Source organism: Dermochelys coriacea, chromosome 14, assembly GCF_009764565.3.
Source record: "Dermochelys coriacea isolate rDerCor1 chromosome 14, rDerCor1.pri.v4, whole genome shotgun sequence".
In the NCBI taxonomy this organism is placed as follows: Eukaryota; Metazoa; Chordata; order Testudines; family Dermochelyidae; genus Dermochelys; species Dermochelys coriacea.
Genome location: NC_050081.1, coordinates 23,510,958 through 23,534,246, shown reverse-complemented (window position 1 = coordinate 23,534,246; position 23,289 = coordinate 23,510,958). Strand labels below are relative to the sequence as shown.

General features: G+C 46.8%; 1 long non-coding RNA gene across 1 annotated transcript; it reads right to left on the bottom strand.

The window, feature by feature from the left end:
• Positions 1-1,878: 1,878 nt before the first annotated feature.
• On the bottom strand, positions 1,879-21,070 carry LOC119843135. Its single transcript, XR_005288870.2, has 4 exons — positions 20,897-21,070; positions 11,717-11,811; positions 7,969-8,060; positions 1,879-2,381 (listed from the first exon to the last, which is right to left on the bottom strand). It is a non-coding gene; the product is annotated as an uncharacterized LOC119843135 (long non-coding RNA).
• Positions 21,071-23,289: the final 2,219 nt, after the last annotated feature.

Sequence of the window (23,289 nt, the reverse complement as noted above, 5' to 3'; positions counted from 1 at the left end):
AGCACCTCAACACACACAGACCTCCCCTATTGCCCAGTGCCCCCCCCAACTACCACCCCACTGCCTAGCTCCCCAAAACACACAAACTCCCACACTGCCCAGCACCTACACCCAGCAAGGTCTGGGGGGGGGATGCTGGGCATAGGGAGATGGGGGCTGTTGGATGGGAGGCTGTCTGATGCAGCATGGGCCTGCCCCCGAGGTGTGCATCTCACGGCTGCCAGCTTGTAAACAGTGCCCTCACACTGGGCTGGGCAGAGCAGGACCGCCACTGCCATGCCATACCCCAGTGCCCCTGGCCAGCCTGTCACTTCAGGTACTGACCTCTCTGCACTATGCTCCATTTCCCCCATAGGGGCTGTGATAAATGACGGGGTGGGGGGTAGCTCACTTTTATGGACACCCACCCAGCCAGTTTGCTATAAAGTCCCTCTTGGTGGCTGTTCTCTGCTTGCTTTACCTGTAAAGGGTTAACAAAGTCCCCCAGGTGAAGGAAAGGGAGTGGATGCCCGACCAAAAGAGCCAAAGGGAAGGCTAGAACTTTTTAAAATGGGAAAAACCTTCCCTTTTGTGTCTCTTTTTTCTCCGGGAAAGAGGGGATCAGTTATGCTATGAGAAGCTTTAAGCCAGGTATGATCATAAATCATCAGATAATACCTAGAATTACTTAATTGGAACTCGCCATGAATGTTTAGAAAGACGCAATTAGGGTTATTTCTGTTTATTTCTTATGGCTAATGGACTTCTCTGTGCTAACCCCAGCTGCTTTTCTTTGCTTGTAACCTTTAAGCTGAACCCCCAAGAAAGCTATTCTGGGTGCTTAATTTTTGGAATTGCTCTTTTAAAATCTAGCAAAAGCCTAAATTCCAGATGTATTTTCTTTCTTTTTTGGTTTTAATAAAAATTTACCTTTTTTTAAGAACAGGATTGGATTTTTGGTGTCCTAAGAGGTTTGTGGTATATGTTGTTTAATTAGCTGGTGAAAACAGCTAATTTCCTTTGTTTTCTTTCTCAGCACTTCCCCAGAGGATGGGGGGAGTGAAAGGGCTGGAGGATACCACACAGGAAGGAATTCCCAAGTGTGTCTTCCTAGGTTCCAAAAGGGGTTTTGCATTTGGGTGGTGGCAGCATTTACCAAACCAAGATCAGAGAAAAGCTGTAAACTTGGGAGTTTAATACAAGCCAGGAGTGGCCAGTATTAATTTTTAAAATCCTAGTGGGCCCCCACCTTCTGCACTCGAAGTGCCAGAGTGGGGAATCAGTCTTGACTGGGGCCCACAAATATTTTTGGCACCAGGCCCATAAAAGGTTAATCCGGCCCTGGATATTCAGCAGTTTTCTCTTTAGGGGCCTAAATATGGATTTGGAAATGTTGGCTGTAACCAATAAGTTCATGCTCCAGGCCAGGCCTGGGCTGCATTATCTCTTTGCTGGGAGATTTGTTTTTGATGTCTCTGTTGGTGGAAAATTCGATTGGTGATGTGCAGTGCTGTTCATGGGGCTTGAGCTAAAAGGTGCACAGAGGTCTTGACAGTCTCTAACACTGACAAGCTAGGACACCTCACTAGTGCTAAAATCCACAAGTTTTTTTTAAAATAGCACGATAGATATTAACACTAGAAAGGCGATGTGGTGTAATAGCTAGGATGTAGGAGTCTAGAGATCTTGGTTCTAGTCCCAGCTTTGGCCTACTGTGTGATCACCTCCTGCCTCTGCTTCCCCTCACACCCTTTGTCCATACAGCACCCAGCACAGTGGGGCCTGATCTCAATCCAATTTTTATGGGGTAATACAGATAGAGATAATATAGAAGTGTGTTTTTAATATAAGTTGCATGACAAATGACCACCACACTGGAAATAAACTCACAAGACATCATCTAAGAAAAAACCCCACAGACGAACAGGGGGGCTGTGAAGGTTTCAGAATCCCTGGCTCTGTAGCAATTCTCTCTCCCCCAATGCAGATAACATTTCTCAGCTGGGGGTGTCTACAGCTGAAGAAGGCTAATCCACCCATTAGGCCTGCCTGCACCTGATAGCAACAAGGCAATTTACATTCATAAAAGAGGGATTGATATACTGGGAGGAGGGAGTGAATATTCCAGCAGAGCAATGTATCTAGCCATGGCCCGGTAGGTTCTGCATTGCCTTCCCCAATCCCTGCAGTTATTGCAGGCATCTGTGTCTAGACAGGAGCACTTTCACACCACCATCCACAACACAGCCTGTTCCCTATCAGATATCAATGTCCAAGTTATAGTTTCATCTTCCGGCTCCCTGGCCAGTCACATCAGGCTGTATCATCCCTGTTCTCCAGCTGGATGCTACCGAAGACCATCAGCATCCACTCTGCAGCATTCCACTAGATGTCAGTACAACCTAAGGAGGGAGGATGGCAACTTGCTTATGGGATTGTCCGCAAAGGTCCAGCAAACATGGAGTCAGGCAGCAACATCAAAGCAGCACTAATGTCCTAGGAGTGAATTTAACTGGCCACAGCAAAACCAGTTCTGCAGTAAGGCCCAGAAGCAGCCTGGTCTAATGGACTGGGTGCAAGCCTGGCAGCCAGTTCAAGTCCCAGGCCTGTTGCACACTTAGTGTGAGGCCTTGCACTAGTTGTTCAGGGTCAGGTTTTCACAGCCATTCAGCACCCACAATTGCACTGGATTTTTGAAGTCTTCAGCATCCAGCATGCACCCAATCAGCTGAGCTCTTTCCAAAAAAAATAAAATAAAATGAGCCTTTAATCCGTATGTCACTCAGCTTCCCCTTCTGTAAAATGGTAATAATGCAACCTACCAGGCAGGTGTGGTGTGAGTTAGTTAGAGGCTGCTTTCCAGATGGGGTGAATGCCTGCAGCTCCCATTGACTTCTGTGTGATTTGTGGGTGCTCAATGCTGCAGAAAATCAAGCTACTAATGTTTGTACAGTGCTTGGTAGATAGGACACTGGAGATATTACATAGTAATGGTAATAACTGTATCCTAGACTGAAACACGTCTGCCTTCTAGCCTGTTTTGCATGTAGGTTTTGCCCCAGTATTACTCTTTCAGTAGGATGTGATTTTTTTTTTAAACCAAAATTCTTATACCAGTACAACCCCTAGAGTGGACATGGTTATATCCCTGAGGGAATAAGCTATAGTGGTATAAGCACCTTTATACCAGTATAATTTCATCCACACTAGGAGGCTTGCACCATTTTAACTCTACTAGTAGAGATGGGCTGGAACTGTTGTTTTTAAAGTCCAATCCCATTTGCATCTCAGGCAGTGTAGGATTCAGCAGGAGCTGGTAGAGATGGTGATCTCAGCTGTGTCCCTCCCTTAAATAAACTAATATCTGACACTTTCGTAGCACCTTCCACCTGAGAATCTGAAAACACCTTGAATTGGAAATCTCACCCATCACACGCTCAACTGTCTCAGAAGAAGAGTCTGGGTGTTTCCAGACCCAGACAAATCCAGACCTAAAGATCCAAGCCAAAAAAAAAACCAACAACAACAAAAAAAACCCTCTAAAAATATTAGCAGTCTGTGAATATCATTTAACAGTTTGCATGATCTTTGGGTTTGGGGGGAAGCTTTGGGTCTGTCCTGAGTTTATCTAAATTTGCATGGTTGGCATTAGATGTAGATGACTTAGGTGAGCATCTTGTTATATGATTAAAAGGACATGAAATTAAAGTACTGTGATATTAACCTAAGAACAGCCATACTGGGTCAGATCAATAGTCCATCTAGCCCGATATCCTGTCTTCTGACAATGGCTGGTGCCTGGTGCTTCAGAGGGAATAAACAGAACAGGGCATTTATCAAGTGATCCATCCCCTCTGTCTCTTCCCAGCTTCTGGCAAACAGAGGCGAGGGACACCCAGAACATGGGGGTGCATTCCTGATCATCTTGGCTAATAGCCATTGATAGACCTATCCTTGTACTTATCTAATTCTTTTTATTAACCCAGTTATAGTTTTGGCCTTCACAATATCACCTGACAAGGAGTTCCACAGGTTGACTGTGCATTGTATGAAGAAGTACTTCCTTATGCCTGCTGCCTATTAATTTCATGGGTTGACTCCAGTTCGTGCATTAGGCGAATAATACTTCTCTATTTACTTTCTCCACACCAGTCATGATTTTATAGACCTGTATCATATCCCCCTTAGTCATCTCTCTACTAAGCTGAACAGTTCCAGCCTTTTTAATCTCTTTTCATATGGAAGTATTCCATAGTCCTAATAATTTGTTGCTCTTTTTTCTGTACTTTTTCCAATTCTAATATCTTTTTTGAAATGGGGTGACCAGAACTGCATGCAGTATTCAAGATGTGGGCATACAATGGATTTATGCAGTGGTATTGTGATATTTTCTGTCTTCTTATCTATCCCTTTCCTAATGGTACCTAACATTGTTAGATTTTTTTACTGCCACTGCACATTGCATAGATGTTTTCAGAGAACTCTCCACAATGACTCCAAGCTCTCTTTCTTGAGTGGAAACAGCTAATTTAGACCCCATCATTTTGTATATATAGGTGGGATTATATTTTTCAATGTGCTTTGTATTTATCAGCATTGATTTTCATCTGCTATTTTGTTGCGCAGTCACGCAGTTTAACGAGATCCCTTTGTAACTCTTTTCAATCAGCTTTGGACTGAACTATTTTGAGTAATTTTGTATCAGCAGACTTTGCCACCTCACTGTTTTACCTCTTTTTCCAGATCATTTATAAATATGTTGAACAACCCTGGCCCCAGTACAGATCTTAGGGGGACCCAGCTATTTACCTCTCCCCACTGTGAAAAGTGACAATTTATTCCCACCCTTTGTTTCTTATCTTTTACCCAGATACCGGTCCCTTTTATCCCATTACTGCTTACTTTGCTCAATAGTCTTTGGTATGGGACCTTGTCATAGGCTTTCTGAAAGTCCAAGTACAATAGATCACCCTTCTTCACATGCTTTTTGACACCCTCAAAGAATTCTAATAGATTGGTGAGGCGTGATTTCTCTTTACAAAAGCCATGTTGATTCTTCCCCAACATATAATGTTTATCTACACGTGTCTGATAATTCTGTTCTTTACTATAGTTTTTTTGTTTTTTTCCCTCCAACCAGCTTGCCTGGTATTGAAGTTAGGCTTCCTGGCCTGCAATTGCCAGTATCATCTCTGGAGTCTCTTTAAACAATTGGTATTACATTAGCTGTCCTCCAGTCATCTGCTACAGAGGTTGATTTAAATGATAGGCTACATACCACAGTTCTATAATTTCACCTTTGAGTTTGGGAGAATACCATATGGGTCTGGTGACTTATCACTGTTTAATTGATCAATTTGTTCCAAAACCTCCTCTATTAACTCCTCAGACTGGAACAATTCCTCAGATCTGTCACCTAAAAAGAATGGCTCAGCTCTGGGAATTTCCCTACAATCCTCTGCAGTGAAGACCAATGCAAATAATTCATTTAGCTTCTCCACAACAGCCTTGTCTTCCTGAGTGCTCCTTTAGGACCTTGATTGTCCAGCAGCCTGACTGATTAGCAGGTTTCTTGCTTCTGTTGTACTTAAAAAAATTGCTGTTAGTTTGTGTCTTTTGCTAGATGCTCTTCAAATTATTTTTTGGCCTGCCTGATTATCCTAGACAAATTGGAGGATTGGGCCAAAAGAAATCTAATGAGGTTCAATAAGGATAAATGCAGGGTCCTGCACTTAGGATGGAAGAATCCAATGCACCGCTACAGACTAGGGACCGAATGGCTCGGCAGCAGTTCTGCGGAAAAGGACCTAGGGGTGACAGTGGACGAGAAGCTGGATATGAGTCAGCAGTGTGCCCTTGTTGCCAAGAAGGCCAATGGCATTTTGGGATGTATAAGTAGGGGCATAGCGAGCAGATCGAGGGACGTGATCGTTCCCCTCTATTCGACACTGGTGAGGCCTCATCTGGAGTACTGTGTCCAGTTTTGGGCCCCACACTACAGGAAGGATGTGGATAAATTGGAAAGAGTACAGCGAAGGGCAACAAAAATGATTAGGGGTCTAGAGCACATGACTTATGAGGAGAGGCTGAGGGAGCTGGGATTGTTTAGTCTGCAGAAGAGAAGAATGAGGGGGGATTTGATAGCTGCTTTCAACTACCTGAAAGGGGGTTTCAAAGAGGATGGCTCTAGACTGTTCTCAATGGTAGCAGATGACAGAACGAGGAGTAATGGTCTCAAGTTGCAATGGGGGAGGTTTAGATTGGATATTAGGAAAAACTTTTTCACTAAGAGGGTGGTGAAACACTGGAATGCGTTACCTAGGGAGGTGGTAGAATCTCCTTCCTTAGAGGTTTTTAAGGTCAGGCTTGACAAAGCCCTGGCTGGGATGATTTAACTGGGACTTGGTCCTGCTTTGAGCAGGGGGTTGGACTAGATGACCTTCTGGGGTCCCTTCCAACCCTGATATTCTATGATTCTATGATTATACTTTTATACAGGATTTGCTAGGGTTTAGGCTCCTTTCTATTTTGCTCAGTAGGATTTGATTTCCAATTTTTAAAGGGAACAGTGAGCTGAGCTGGCCCATAGCTGCGGCATAAGGACACCAGAATGAGAACTGCCCTCTCCATAGAGAAGTGTGTGTCAATCACTGTCTGGAAGCTCATGACTCCAGATTGCTACCGGTCAGTCACAAAGCAATTTGGAGTGGGGAAGTTGACCATTGGGGCTGCATTAATACAAGTGTACCAGGGCAATAAATCACATCCTGCTATGAAGGACTGTGACTCTGGGAAATGTGTGAAATAGTAGACAGCTTTGCAGAGATGAGTTTCCCTAACTGTGGAGGGGCAATAGATGATGCACATATTCCAATTTTAGTGCCAGACCACCTTGCAACAGAGTGCATCAGTAGGAAGGGGCACTTCTCCCTGGTCTTGCAGGTGCTTGTGGATCACCATAGGCGTTTCACAGACATCAACGCAGGGTGGCGTAGAAAGGTGGGGCACCAAATTTCCTGGTGCCCTGTACAGCTACGTGCTGCTCCAGCTCCTGCTCTGCCTCTTCCCCATGGCCCCCGCCCCTACTCTGCTCCAGCCCTGCCCCCACTCCACCACTTCCCCCAAAGCCTCCATCCTGCCTCTTCCCACCCCTACCCCACCCCCATTCCCCTGAGCTGTGCAGCAGGGCCTGGTCTGCACTCACTGGCAGCAGGAAGTGCAGCAGCCTGGCCACAGCTGTGCCACTGGTGAGTGCTGCGGGGTGGTTCCCCCCTGTTCTCCAAGCCAGCCCTGCCCCCACCCCATGAAAGCCTGGGGCCCCACACCTCCCCCCACGGAAAGGGGGCTGCGTAGGGCCCCCAGACTAGCTAGGGGCGGCCCTGTGCGTTACACATGCTTCTTCAGGAACACCAGCCTGTACAGAAAGCTGCAAGCAGGGACTTTCTTTCCAGAGTGGGGGGATGTGGAAATGCCCATAGCGATCCTGGGAGACCCAGCTTACCCTTTACAGCCCTGGCTCATGAAACCTTACAGGGGAAGCCTGGACAGCAGTAAGGAGAGTTTCAACAACTAGCTGAGTAGGTGCTGGATGACGGTCCCTTTGGCAGATTAAAGGTGTCCTGACATTGACTTTATGGCAGGTTAGACTTTCATGAGGAGAATATTCCCATGGTCATAGCTGCGTGCTGAACTTTGCAAAATCTCTGTGAATCTAAGGGTGAAATGTTTGCTCAGAGGTGGAGTGCTGAGCACTTGGCTGCGGAGTTTGAACAGTTAGATACCAGGGCTGTCAGAGGAGCCCAGAAAGCAGCAATTCAAATCAGCAAAAAGAACAAGCGTACTAGGGATGCTTTGAGAGAGCACTTTGACAATGAGCAGCAGTAATGTATATCTTTGCTTCCATGGTGCATTCCATGTTTTTTTCCCTAGGAGGCTATGTTGACGTTTGGGGCTGCATATCCTAGTAAGAAAATGATTAAAATGTAATACCTCCCGGAACATGTCTTTTTGCTGCATCTTGGCCTCTTTCTTATCTGGCGTAGATGGTCTGCAGAGGTGTGGGGTGTTCCTGAAGGCCACGTCTGGTGAAGCACAGGGGACAATGCACAGAAGCGGGATTGTTAAATTCAAGCACAGCACTGAAACATTTCACTTATATGCACCTTTTGCAACATACTAATCAATCACTTTCTTACTGACCCTTGCCAGCCATACATCTCTGCAAGCACCCAAAATACAGTGAGTGTTAGTTGGGGGTAGAAGGGGCTGCACCTGGACAGAAGAACATACAGTCTTTGCAGGGGTTGTGATGCAGCTTTAGAGAGAAATAATTCAAAAATTATCCCACGCTTTTCTACAGGTGGGGATCATTCTAGCAGACATCTCACTGCTGAGGGTAAGCAGGGAAGCCAGGGTACGTCTGCATGCTTGCGGCTTCCGCCCTGCTCTGTATGCAGCTCACCTATGTGCTGCTTTGGTCCCTGCACAAGCAATTGCCGAATGGTGTGGGACAGTGCCCTACAATGGGGGAAGGAACAAAGCTGCCCTGTCATTGAACCTGTGGCAGAGGATTAATGAGTACCTCCAGGACACTTTCCTGGAGACCTGTGTGCGCATCAGCACCCTGTTCCACCACACCAATTAGCTGCACAGAAACACAGCCAGCCTCCCACATTTCTATGCCCTGATGCCACCTCTGCACTACACGCGCCACAGCTGCCTACCAGGGGTCTCATCTCCTACTTCTTGTTCGCCGGAAAGCAACTGCTGAGATGGGCTAGGCATCTCAGCCACGGAGAACAGTTCCTGGCTGCCTGCCCCACTGGGTGACCCTGCCCCACTGGGCATAGGCCCCAACTCCATGGGTGCCCCCGGGCTGGAGCAGCTGCAGGGGAAAAATTGGTGGGTGCTCTGCGCTCACTGGCAGCTCCCCGCCCTGCCCCCAGCTCGCCTCTGCCTCCTCCCCTGAGCGTGCTGCCGCATCCTGCTTCTCCCCCCTCCCTCCCAGCACTTGTGCTGCGAAACAGCCGTTTCATGTGGCAAGCCTGGGAGGGAGGGGGAAATGCGGTGCCCTTGGGGGAGGAGGCAGGGCTGGGGTGTGGATTGGGGGAGGGATCCAATAAGGGCAGGGAGGGGCAGAGTTGGGACAGGGGCGAGGCTGGCGTGAGCACCCACCAGCACTGACAAAAGTTGGCGCCTGTGCCACCAGGAGCTCCACATCCTCGTCTAGCTCCACCTCTTCATCAATAATGTCATCCCCCTGGTTAGGTCCTCTTTCCGTCCCCTCCATTCCCCAAGAGCCCGGTGGAGTCAGGGTCACCACCCAGGACACCGCCCAGCTCCTGATTGCAACAGCAGGTCGTAGGTGCAGCACGGGAGCAACTGTTTGCCTCCCTCACCTGACAGTCGCCTGCCTCAGCTCCTTGATCTATGCTTTGCGCGGCAGGGTGTCCCGCTCCCAGCCCTTTTTGCACACGCCTTGAGAAATGTGCTCACAAGCATCCCAATTCAAATGGATCAAGCACAGCTGGGACTGCTCAGACTCCTCCCTGTGCACTGATCAGAGCCAACAGCTCCACAGTGGTCCAGGCGGGAGCGCCTTTGGTGCAGCCAGCCATGGTCACCATGATGCCATGAGACCTCCCCATGCCGAGCCAGCAGGCAGGAAATGAAATTTAAAATTCCTGGGGCTTGCAAGGGGGAGGGCTCAGTTGTTGTTTACCTGGCTGCAGGGCAGTGGAGTTCAAACTGCTGACCAGAGTGGTCAGGATAGGCATTGTGGGACACCTCCTTGAGGCCAAATAAAGCAATTAAATCAGGCATGGTGTTGACACTGGATCTTTGTTGATAATAAAGGGAAGGGAAAAGGAAAAAAAAAAAAGTTTCTCATAGGGGTGGAAGTGCTTTGTTGCCAAAACTGGGCATTTTTCCTGACAAAAGTTGCATTGCAGTATGTTTGCACTCACTGTTTTGTCGCCAAAAGGCGATTTTTGGTGACCAAAACTTGGAAGTGTAGACAAAGCCTTATATTCATCTTTTGGACAAGATCTTGTGCTCCACTTGGGACTAAATCAAGAAATGCCTTTCCCTTTGTGGGTTCCAGGACTAGCTGCTTAAAGAAGCAGTCATTAATATGATGAAAGGGTGAATGAGGTCCCAGTGAGGTTCCAACAATCAAATGGTGAGAAAGCAGGTATCCATCCCCTGGATATGTAATCACTGGGAGGCGAACCAAGTATTTCCCACCACAGCATCATTCAGCAGAGCACTTAAGTCCCATTGACTTCAAAAGATCTGCCAAACATTAAACATGGTTAAGTGCTTGGCTGAACAGGGACGGACTTAAGCATGTGCTTAAACACTTTGCAGAATCGGGGTTGTAATGACAATAGCAGCTGTGTGAATTAATCATTAATTATCCTTCACTGGCATTGCTCATTGAGCCAGCTGGTGGCCAGATGCTAGAGCTGATTTAACTCAATTAGCAGGGTCTCTTACCCAACCCACAGTTTGTCTCAGGAGAGCTTCTTATGGTGAGACAACGGGGTGAGTGGGGGTCCATAGGCAGTAGCTCTTGCAAAATGAGCCAAAAGTGAACCTCTCTTCTGCTGAACCCATGCTCAGCATAGCTATATCAGAGGAAGAGCCTGCTTACCGACTAATCCTCCCATGCGGTGGACTCTTTAATGCAAAATCACCACTACAGAAAACACAGCCCTGAGCCAGATAGCTGGAACTTGGTGTGCTCACCGCACAGAAGCAGGCAAGGACACATGGTGCTGGTTTTAACCAGGCTACAATGTTATTAGTCAAATTACATGGGGGACAGCCCAGCAACTCACTCACCCCCCATGGATCCCTTGCCAATACTAGTGGTTCCTACCCCAGGAGGCACCAATCACCATACTAGGAGAGTTTCTGGCTGCCTTTACTCACCCACTAGCATCCCTTCCCCCTTTTGGAGGTTGAGGCAAGAGGGGACCTCGACCTCCAGCCAGCACCACCATCAAGTGAATAATGTGGATCAAATATCCCTATTTGTTATTTCGTTAAACCATTTTATCTTGTGCTACATCTGTATTAGTGGGAGTACATTTACATAACTCTTTAGTGCCTAGTACACTAGCAACCATTTTGCCAAGTTCATGTACTGAACAGTGAACTTGTGAGCATCTGCTCCAATACATGGCCTGACTTTGGTTCACAGCCTCTGGGTCAGGCCTCAACTCTTGCTTGCACCAAGCCCTGTGTTCAGGCTCTCTCTTTCTCCTTACTATATACTGGGGTAGTGCCCTGGCCCTGGTTTGCATTTGCTCCAATGCCCCAATCTCATAAGGAAGTGCCCTCGGCATGCCCACTATGTTACCTTTTTGGATCTGGAGCCTAAATCAGTGAGCTCCTGCACTGGGCACCTGCCAAAAGTTGTGACAACCTAATGACTCTCACATAGGTCCAAACTGTGTGCTTCGGCAAGGGGAGAATTCCTGCCCTCTGGCTTCACAAAACTCAGCCCCTAGGTTTCACTGCCAGGAAGGTGAAAAAACCCAACCAGCCTCTGCAGGTATGGGGGGGGGGAAATCCTTCCTAGCCCCAAAGCAGCAACTAGCACAGCCTGGTGAGACCCAGATAAGGGAGGGAGGGTTAACTACTGGAAACCAGCAAATAGGAAGTGACCGTGAGCATATGGCTCTTATCGCTCCAAAACTCATGCCAAATCGCACAAGATCTCAAAACTTACCCTGGAAGTCTCAGAGGACTGGGCCCATCCTGTCCTTCCTCCACATCATGGGAGCCAGTAAAACACACCCCTCGGTAGGCCTGGGTCCCTCAGCTCTTTCCAATGGAACAGTGAAGATGCAAGGTGTGGGCGAGAGAAGAAGGCAGAAAGGAAAACGTGTATTTATCTATAGCACAGAGATAACAGTCCCATGGAAAGGAAGAGAAACTGGATGGAAATGGATAGGGGTGGGCATAGCCAGGTGCTCTCCTCTGTTAGGAAACTTGCTGGGATATTTAAACCTTTCCTTTTGAATCTCGGGGAGCAGGTGCAAAGCATTAAACAAGGGTGTGGAAGGTGGAATCTGAGCAGCCCTTTGTCCTTGATCTCAGCATGGAGCGATTACACCCCCAGAAAACAAAAAGGAAAAGCTTTAGTGTAATCCTAGTGTTGAGGAGATGCAGTCAAGAGCAGGTTTGGAGAATTAACAGGTCTAATCAAGGTTCTGTACTGCTGCCCATTCATGCAAATGTGAAACAGCTCCATAGGAATGCAATTAATTAGTGTCCAGCATTTTTTTTTTTTTTTTTTTTTTAAAAAGCGCTCTCATTCCATGGCTACCTGGCAAGATTGCTTCCATGCCAATATTGATACTAAATGATCTACTGGCACCACTGCAGTTCTCCAATATGATTGCTCTTGTAGTGTAGATACATAGCACCTACTGTGACAGTTTTCTCCTGCATCAAAGGGTTTTTGCCAAGGAAACTCACTTTCTAGAGGCTTTTCTGATGGGAGCAGGAAAGTTAATTGACAACTCCAGGCAAAGATTAAAGCGATGTTGTACCAAAAAGAGTGAGGCGCATACATTCAGGGACACCACATCAGCACCACTTGTCCCATTTAATCTGGCCCACTTTTGAGGGCACCTTACAAGCTTTAATGTATTTACCTGCACAACAAACCTGCAAGGTAGGGCAGTGCTATTATCCATGTGGTACAGACTTGGGCACAGAGCGGTTACGACTCATCCACAGTCTCCCCCTTAGGTTGTACTGACATGTGGGGCAATTTAGGAAATCTGCAGCAAAACAGGGACTTGAAGCCAGGTCTGCCAAGTCAGCCTCCTAACCACTGGGCTGTCCTTTTAGTGAGATGCAGGGAGTCCAGTGTAGCACAAGAAGGGGAGAGTGACAACACCGGGGATCATTTGGTTTTGAGAGATGATGATTACAAGTGAAACTCGCCACTGTGCCGAGGGGGCAGTGCAAGGGCTATGCAATGTTTGTGTCACTCTTAAGCCGGATATAAACGGTTCATAGTGTTAGTGCAAAAAACAAAAAAAAAATATGAGTACTTATGGCAGTTTAGAGACCAACAAATTTATTTGGGCATAAGCTTTTGTGGGCTAAAACCCACTTTATCAGATGCATGCAGTGGAAAATACAATAGGAAGATATACACACAGAGAACATGAAACAATGGGTGTTGCCATACCAGCTGTAACGAGACCAATTAATGAAGGTGGGCTATTATCAGCAGGAGGAAAAAAAAAACAAAACAAAAAAAAAAACCAAGACCATACACACGCACACACCTTTTGTAGTGATAATCAGGATGGCCCATTTCAAACGGTTGACAAGGTGGTGAGAGTAACAGTGGGGAAGTTAGCATGGGGAAACAGTTTTTACTTTGTGTAATGACCCATCCATTCCCAGTCTTTATTCAAGCCTAATTTAATGGTGTCCAGTTTTCAAATTAATTCCAATTCTGCAATCTCTCATTGGAGTCTGTTTTTGACGGTATTTATTGGAGAATTTTGACTTTTAGGTCTGAAATTGAGTGACCAGGGTGGTTGAAGTGTTCTCTGACTGGTTTTTTAATGTTATAATTCTTGATGTCCGATTTGTGTCCAATTATTCTTTTGCGTAAAGATTGTCTGGTTTGGCCAAGGTACATGGCAGAGGGGCATTGTTGGCACATGATGGCATACATCACATTGGTAGATGTGCAGGTGAAAGAGCCTCTTATGGTGTGGCTGATATGATTAGGTCTTATGATGGTGTCCCTTGAATAGATATGTGGACAGAGTTGGCAGGATAATTTCCTGGGTTAGTATTTTTGTTGTGTGGTTGCTGGTGAGTATTTGCTTCAGGTTGGGGGGCTGTCTGTAAGCAAGGACTGGTCTGTCTCCCAAGATCTGTGACAGTGAGGGATTGTCCTTCATGATGGGTTGTAGATCCTTGATCATGCGCTGGAGAGGTTTTAGTTGGGGGCTGAAGGTGATGGCTAATGGTGTTCTGTTATTTTCCTTGTTGGGCCTGTCCTGTAGTAGGTGACTTCTGGGTATTCTTCTGGCTCTGTCAATCTGTTTCTTCACTTCAGCAGGTGGGTATTGTTTTAAGAACGCTTCATAGAGATCTTGTAGATGTTTGTCTGAGGGATTACAGCAAATGTGGTTGTACCTTAGAGCTTGGCTGTAGACAATGGATTGTGAGATGTGGTCTGGATGAAAGCTGGAGGCATGTAGGTAAGTAGAGGTCAGTAGGTTTCCGGTATAGGGTGGTATTTATGTGGCCATTGCTTATTAGCACTGTAGTGTACAGGAAGTGGATCTCTTGTGTGGACTGGTCCAGGCTGAGATTGATGGTGGGATGGAAATTGTTGAAATTATGGTGGAATTCCTCAAGGGCGTCTTTTCCATGGATCCAGATGATGAAGATATCAATGTAGTGCAAGTAGAATAGGGGTGTTAGGGGATGAGAGCTGAGGAAGCGTTGTTCTAAGTCAGCCATAAAAATGTTGGCATACTGTGGGGCCATGCAGGTACCCATCGCAGTGCTGCTAATTTGAAGGTATACATTGTCCCCAAATGTGAAATAGTTCTAGGTGAGGACAAAGTCCAGTCAACAGGTTAGCCGTGACATTATTGGGAATTCTGTTCCTGACGGCTTGTAGTCCATCTTTGTGTGGAATGTTGGTGTAGAGGGCTTCTACATCCATAGTGGCCAGGATGGTGTTTTCTGGAAGATCACCAATAGATTGTAGTTTCCTCAGGAAGTCAGTGGTGTCTCAAAGATAGCTAGGAGTGCTGGTAGCTTAGGGCCTGAGGAGAGAGTGTACATAGCCAGACAATCCTGCTGTCAGGGTCCTAGTGCCTGAGATGATGTGGCGTTCACGATTTCCAGGTTTATGGATCTTGGGTAGCAGATAGAATACCCCTGGTCATGGTTCTAGGGAGGGGTGACCGTGCAGATTTGTTCCTGTGCTTTTTCAGGGAGTTTCTTGAGCAAATGGTGTAGTTTCTTTTAGTAACCCTCAGTGGGATCAGAGGGTAATGGCCTGTAGAATGTGGTGTTAGAGAGCTGCCTAGCAGGCTCCCTGCCCAGGAGTGAATTTCACCCTCAAGATCTGAGTCTCATTTACACGAAGGCCAGATTTTCAAAATTATTGAGGTAGCTAAAAATGTAGATGGGGACTAGGGGGAAACTAGGCTCCTAAGTGCTGTTGAAAATCCCACTAAGCACCTATTTGCTTCTTTAAGTGCCTTTTAAAAATCTGGCCCCTAGTGTTTAAAATGAGCTAAGGATTAGGATAAAATTAAGCCTGCTGGTCTATATGAGGTTGGCTCACAGACCAGAATTATAAAGATGTTTATATTTATTCCCTACATTAAAGATAGGGTATTTCACAGAGGGGGCAGGGAACTTGTGGAATGGGTGTCCTCTTGATGGGATAGAATGTAGCAGCACTGAGGCACTGAATTGATAGTCAATGAGTGCACTATGTGGAATTTAGTCCATTAAGGGGGGGACTTAGTGAATTCTGTGTTCAGAACTAGGAGCCATACTCTGCCATGGGGGTAGGGAGGGAATTTAGGAAGACTGTGCTGTTTTCTATCTGGATTGAAAACAGAGGCTGGGTTGGTTGCATATTGGCAGGGGAATGTTTTTTGCCTGTCTCTAGCATAGAAGGAAGATTTTTTTTAAAAAAAACCCACCATGAATATCTGAATAAGCCTCCTTTCCCATATTTTTGTTTTTAAATCACCAGCCACCAACCCAGCCCGCTTGGCAGCAGTCACTTCAATACTTTGCCTCTAGCTCAGGCAGCAAGTGGTGTCCATCTCTTGACTTCTCGGACCATGGCAGATGTGAAAGATGCATTGCCTGCTCCTATCCTTATGTTCCTGTGGAACCATGTACAGTAACTATGGAGCCTGAGGTTCTCGCTCCCTGTGATAAATAGTGGCACTATGCTTTGCATTCATAGACCTCAAAGAGCTTTAAAAAGGTAGGTGTCATCCCCGCTTTACAGATGAGGAAGTTGAGGCAGAGAAGTAAATTCACTTGGCTAAAGTCGCTGGCTGAAGCCTTCACTCTCCACACAAGGAGAAGGATATGAGGAAGCCACACAGACATGACTGGCATCTAAACAATTATGAATTCTAACTTTATGCAAGCCTACCAGGCCTAACTACCTGCATATATACACTGCTGCTGTCTCAGGATCTGGTGGCTTCTGCCATAGAACACAGGAACACCGACTAGCCGAGGTGGGAATAGATCCCAGGCCACCTGAATCCCAGTCCAGCATCTTCCCCTTGCTATCTCTCAGCAAGGGCTTTTGGCAGCATCTTCAGCTCACCACAGCTTGCTTGCTGCTAGCTCAGTTGGAATCACATTGAGCTCAAACCATTTCTGCCAGCAGGAAGTGTGTACATAGTGGGGAGAGGATAGGGGTGGGAAGGTAGGTGTGTGACTTAACCGCAGCAAAAAGCTTGGAATTTGGATTGACAAACAAACCATCTCACAATGACTTTGTTGTTGCAAATAAGATGGATCAAGCTGGGTGGTACCCACCAAAACGTGCCAGGCATTGATAACCTGCTATGTTTGGGCAAGGGAGAGCTCACTCAGGGTTATTGGCTGTAACCAAGAATGATGCAGACCATTATTGCACTGCACTGAGCACACCGCCAGGGCAAACACAGAGCTTTGTTCACTCTGCTTGCTCAGAGCAGATGCATCCATCCCCTCTTGCTTATCCTATTGATGGGCACTGATTAGCCAGGCTTGGACAACAATAAGAATTAATTAAACTGATAAAGAGAGGAAGTTATGAGACAGCCCTTAGATAAGGCTTTGTTCATACGGTGCCATTTCCAGGACCAGTGGTGGGGAGCTCTTTGCAGCTGATACAGCCTAGTGATTTTTCACACCCAACTTGATAAGTCTATCTTCTCGGAACAAGAAATAGAAGAGGTCTCCGCAACTGGATATTGTTATCTCCCATCCACAAGCAACCCTCCTGGATGTGTGTTCCTCTTTCAAAAAAGATTATTTCATCTCTGCTTAATAAATACTTAATTAAGCAAAATTCTGGGTAAGGCTAATAAAAAACAGGTTTCCCACTGTCCTGTTCCTTCATTTAGACATATTCACTCACAGTAGACAGAGGGGCTAGCTCCTGCTCCCACTAAGTCAATAGCAGTCATGGCACTGACTTCAATGGGAATGGGAGCAGGCTTGAGTGTGGGCAGCCTTGCTTCCTAAAGGTATATTAAAAGCCCACCACGGCTCAAGAGCTGCAGAGTTGCAGTCAGCCTAATTGGGTCGTTGCACTGCTTTATCAGAGACAACAGAGCCCACTTCCAAAGAGAAAGGGGTCGGTGTGCTGAGAGCCACACAGCCCGGAGCCAGCACAAAAACAGAAAGAACTCGGCAAATTTGATTAAACAGTGGAAACACGTGTCGGGCTGAAGAACAGGGTAAGTGTGTTCCTAATGAGTCTGTGCAAATTACAGGGACATCAAACAAAACCAAAGTATCCACTTTCTGCCACTGCCAGCGTCTTAGGCCTGACAGGTATCAGGGGTCTTTTGATCTGCAGGTGGCAGGAGGGAAAGTGTTAGTCATCAATCTGCATTATTACCTTTGCTCCTAGGAGTCAGCATGGTACTCCACTCCTGCTGTTTAAAGAGATCAACTCACAGCATCCAGCAACCAAGATGGCTCCATTTGCTCTGTTGACTGCATGGGCAGTAGTGTCTGCAAAGCTTTGGCATGATTTTATTCCACTTTTTCTATTTAAGCTACATCTATTTTCCACTTATCCCCTGAATCTATAGCACCCTGACATGGGATACCACAAGGGGCTTGGACCAATGTTCACATTGCACTCCCAGTCAGTACCCAGCTGGGGAAGCTAATGACCCTACTAGTGGGCCAAATTCAGTGATGAATCTTGGTCACATGTCATCTGAACCATGTTGTGCATACACTAAGATGTGACACCATTATACTACCTCTGACATCCTCTATACAACCCTAACAAGCGATACCACTGGACTTCACAAACTAAGCAGGGCTCAGCCTAACCCATGCTTGGAAGACCTCTTGGAAGACCTCCTAGGAGTACTGGTCACTCAGTAGGTGATGCTTGGGGGGTCAGCAATGCTCTAACATGGGAGCTAGAGGGTGCCGGAACGTATTAAACCGAAGCCCTGACCACTTGTGGTCAGTAATGATCACACCACACTCCTTGCAAGAATAGAGCTGCTAGTCCCAGTGGTCTGGTCAAATCCTTCCGAATCTGGCCTGAATCAGTGTCCTCTGAGCCAAGCAGATTGTTATGGAGAATCACAACCAACGCAACACAACAGAACAAACCGCAAAACTGCTCACCCCAGTAATGTGGAAATGGCAGATTTGTTCACCTAGTGCCAAAGGAACAGCCAAGGTTACAAGTTGTGAGAAGCCCCTGAGGTACCACCAACCACTGTAATGCAATGTAAACAGTCAGTTCTTTGGCAAGGGGCATTTCTATGCCAAGAGTGCTCTCAGAGCAACCCAGCTGCTCAGTGTAAGGCTTGCAAGCCTAAGCACTGGCGTTGGTCAGACAATAGGGAAAAATGGGGTGTGGGAGAGTGGAATTGTGGAAAAAGTTTCCCAGCTTTGCCTAAGTCTGAAATTGTGACAAATTTTTTAAAAAATTTAAAAAAACCTGATCAGCTCTACAACTGGTTGAGAAATGGAGGCAAAGTCACCAAACATTTCCCCAGGGTTTTTTGTTTTCTTAATATTTCAAATTTTGTCAAAGTTTCAAAATTCAGAAAATTTCCCCCAGCTCTACAAAGCTCCGGATGTAGCAGCTGTACCATGCACCATGTTGCAGGGCAATGCTTCCTTTATATTTATAACTGTCCCCTAAAATGCCTCTTCTTATCTCAACACTGTGCATACTAGAGCTGTGTCTGCTTGGTGCTAGGCTGACCACCTCTGTAGCTGGAGTCCTATATAGCCACACTATAGGTTCAGTCTGGCAAGTGGCAGGACAGGTTTGCCCCCCATTGCTCTGCACCACAAAGTCCTTCGATTCATACCTAGCAGGGCTGTCTCAGACTGAGACATTTGGCACCCTCAATCCTTGGATTCCGAGGACAGGAAACAGCAAGAGCAAATACCTTTGGTGGCACATGGATTCTCTTGTTTATTGGCAGTGAGGGGTACTCCATTCTGCAATACGGGGCTTGTGTTTGCCTGAACTGCTCACAAAGAGCAAGCCACCATGAGCAGGAATATGGTCAAATCAAACAGCAATTCAGAATTCAGACAGCCAATCACAAGCACCTCTTGTATAGCAGTTGTCCAACACAAAATATTACAGGGTAGGGAAACAATGAGGATATTTCCTGTGATGTTGTTCTGTGCTGGTTTCCACACAGACAGTCTATAACCAAGTGCTTTGTAGATCCAGCTTTCAACACAACTGCTCTTAAGGCAAATAAAGCCTTCCTCCAGCCCCATCTCTGGTCCTGTAATCCCCAAGGCAAGCCCCAAAAGGGCATAGCCTCTTTGTGGTGCTTTTAACATGGAATGCCACTACATGGTTAGTGATCACATGGTCACAAAAAGCTCCAGTGGCATTAGAAGATCACCAAGAAGGGACACAGACGGAAAAGCCAGACAGACTGTCTTCAGACCTACCTAGAGATCCACCTGGGTGTTGTTTGAGCCACGAGGAGGCTAACTCTGGTCCTAACACTGAATCTAAGCCATGCTCCCTCCCTCTCAGTCTTGCTCAGATGGAATCTTTACTTTGCACCAGATCAGATCCCTTTTCATGGTCTATTCTGAGGAAATACCAAGACCAGGAGATCAGGGCTTCATATAAAAATAGACATCACAGTCCTGCAAATGATTTTTGGTGAAGTAGAAATTCTTAACCTGGGGAGCTCAACGATTTACAATGGATTCAAAGAAGGAAATTTTAGCAGAAGCTAGTTGAGCCTCCCAAGGTATACAGATGTTAATACCATGACTTGTCAGACATAACAAATTCTGTAGTATATATCAGGGATGGGCAACTTTCAGCCTGGGGGGGGTCACATCCAGCCCACCAGATCATTTTATTTGGACTGCCACAGCCAAGTTCAGGGCAGGCAACCCAGCAGCACCAGGGCCAGGAAGGGGGCAGGGAGGGGTATCACAGGGGGAGGACCTCACATGGACACATGAGTGCAGGAAATGCTAACTCACCCCCCATCCCCAGGGCCCTGGGAGCAGGACCTAACATCCGCCCCCAGCATCATATCCCCAGCTAAAAGTTTTTAGTGGCCCTCTAGTACCTTAAAGTTGCCCATCCCTGATATATATCACCATAGTATTGTTTTATTATACTGACTGTACAAAGGTGGACTCCCCGCTGGAGTGTCCCCATGTGGCTGGGCAAGCCTAGCAGGATCTCCTGCTCTAGAGTCCCCTGAAAGTGGCTGCTCCAGTTCCACAGTGGTCTGTCTCTTGTTCCTCAGCCCTCCAGCCAGGTCACCTCAAGTGTGGGGTAGCAACATCCCAAACAGGCAGTATGCCACCGGTCATCGGTCTGATCACTTCCACCTCTCCAGAGTCTCACTCTTCTGGGAAATTCATGGCCCCAGGGCTTCTCCCTGGAGTCTTTACATCAAGCTCAGAAGTGAAACACAAACACAACAAAAGCAACCTCTGCCCTCACCCTTTAGTGCATCCTCCCCAGCCCTCAGTTTTTCTGCAGTACACACCCTCAAGAGTTCCCACCCTAGACTCTTACCTCCACTCTGCATCCTACATACTCATCTATCCCCAAGGCTGTCTGCCTTCTCCCAAGCCCACTACAGAAGTCTCCTTCACCCCCACTGGCCTCTCCCATCAGAGACCAACCCACCATGTAAACTCCCTCCTGAAGCTCTTCAGTTGAGCACCTCCCTGGGTTTCTTTCCTGGAGCTCCAGGTCCTGCTCACCACCAAAGCATGCTCCACTCCAGGGGCTTCTCCATCTCTCTATGGGTTCACTCTCTATTACTCAGAAAGGGACTATAGTTCTTCCCCTGAAGCCTCCTATTAATCTACACTTCCCTTCTTTGTAGCCAGCACCCAGCTCCATCCCCAGCTGGGCCACATCTTTCATTAAGGCTGGCCCACCCTCCAGCTGCAGCCAGGTAGCCTAACTGGCCTCAGGCTCAAATTAACCCTTTTATCACCTGTGTGGGCACGGACAGCATCACACTGATATTTTGTAATTTACAGAGATGCTGGCAAGATAAAGGTCAGAACTACACACATGGCCTTATGGAAATTGTAAGATTTTGTTTATTTTAGCGTTCTGATCATTGACGCTCCTTGTTTAATTTTTTAATTTTTACCTGTCTTGGACATTGAAATTAGACAGGTTAGTTTCACGTTGGCTCTCATTTGCTAATATGATACTAGAACTAGGCTGTTGTGTCTAGGTCAGTGTTGCTAACTGCAGGGGAAATTTTAAACTAAAGATGTTTTCATTGAAACTTAAACAGCCATGACAACATTTCTGTTTCTAGTGGTGCTCCAGGGATTGAATATGGTACTATTCAACACAAAGAAAGGGGGCATAATCTGGCTTCATTGAGTAACTTCAGCCTAAACTCAAAGCAAAGAAGACTTAGCCTTTGTCCCCTCAAGATATTACCTGCATCCACAGAAACAGCCAGTTTATTCCAAACCCACTCTGTTTTACCCACTAAGTAATGTGAAATTTCTTCACAACAGGAGAGGCTTGTAAGAGCCAGTGAATTAAGAAATCTCAGGCCACTACTTGAACCAAATCTGCTGATTGAGACTTAGCAGATGCTCTGCTGGAGGCAAAGAAACTTTGCTTTGCTTCCTGCAGGGTCGCAGCATTAAAGATTTCAAGGAATATTTATGACAGAGTTGGTTAGAATCAGCCCAAGATTTCTACCATCAACATGTTGACTGTCTTACCCTCTGCTCTGTTTGTCATGGATCATCCATGAATTGTAGAGATCTGTGAGGGACAAGCCAGGGCAGGGGTCACCTAATGCCCATTTCATCTATAGTGGAGGACAAAACATAGTTATAAAGTTATGCCAACACATCTGTACAGTGGCTTGTTGGAAGCACAATACATATTTTTCCCTCCCAGCCCTCTGCAAATGCTCTGGTTGCATCAATCTCTGAAGATGGACCATCAACCTGATAGGACTGGTGTACCTCCACCTTGAATCACAGGAGAGAATGATTTGCCCCACACCAGACACATGGCTGGTGAGATGAAGGCAACTGAGAAAAATAAATAAGCCATCTGAGTTGACCATTAAAGGAAAACAGGGAGGTAGGGGTTTATTGGGGTTTTTTTTTGTTTGTTTGTTTCCTTTCCTTAACTTGCAGGTACTCTACAAGGAAGAGCCCACAATGAGAGGAAAATGGTGTGTCATCAACACCACTGGTAGCTCTTCCTCTGCCTGCACACATGGGAGTCTGTGTCAGACATACAGCCTGACCCTGGAGGCTTCCACCCAGGCCCTGGTCTTGACTTGCTGGGAATGCATCCTGCATGTCCCTGCCAACAAAAGCCAGATGGGGGATCCACCCACTGTGAAAGGTGTCTGTTGGTAGAATCCCTCAAGAAGCAGGTAAGAGAGCTGCAGAAAGAGGTGGCTTGTCTGTGTAACAGCCAGGAGCACGAGGACTTTGACAGGACACACATGCCTGGGATAGAGGATGCTAGCCAACTACAGATGACTACAGCAGCACCAGAGTAGGAAGGAGAACCAGCTGCTCTATGGGGAGGAGCTGGCTGCTGGCCAACTCATGCAGTAGATAGTGCTTCACCCCACACTCAGGTCCCTCATCCATTGTGGCCAAGAAGCAGTATGCTGTACTGGTGAGGAACAGACCCCAGTGGCTGAGAAGGATGAGCCACCTGCCCCCAAGGCTGGGCGGTTCATGATCACAACACCCAAAAGGAGTAGGCCTAAGGTGCTGGGGGTTGGGAACTGCCTTCTGAGAGGGACAAAGGCATCCATCTGCCAACCTGAGCTGATATCCTGGAAGATGTGCCACCTGCCTGGAGTCCGCATCCGAGATGTTATGGAAAGGTTGCTGAGGCCCATCTGTCCCTCTGACCACGAGCCCATGCTACTCAGCCACATGGGCACTAATGAGATTGCCAGGTTTATCCCTGGGCAGATCAGCAGTGACTACAGGGCTCTGGGAGCAAAGGTGAAGGAGTCTGGGACACAAGTTGTGTCCTCATCCATCTTCCCAGTTCAGGGTTAGGGC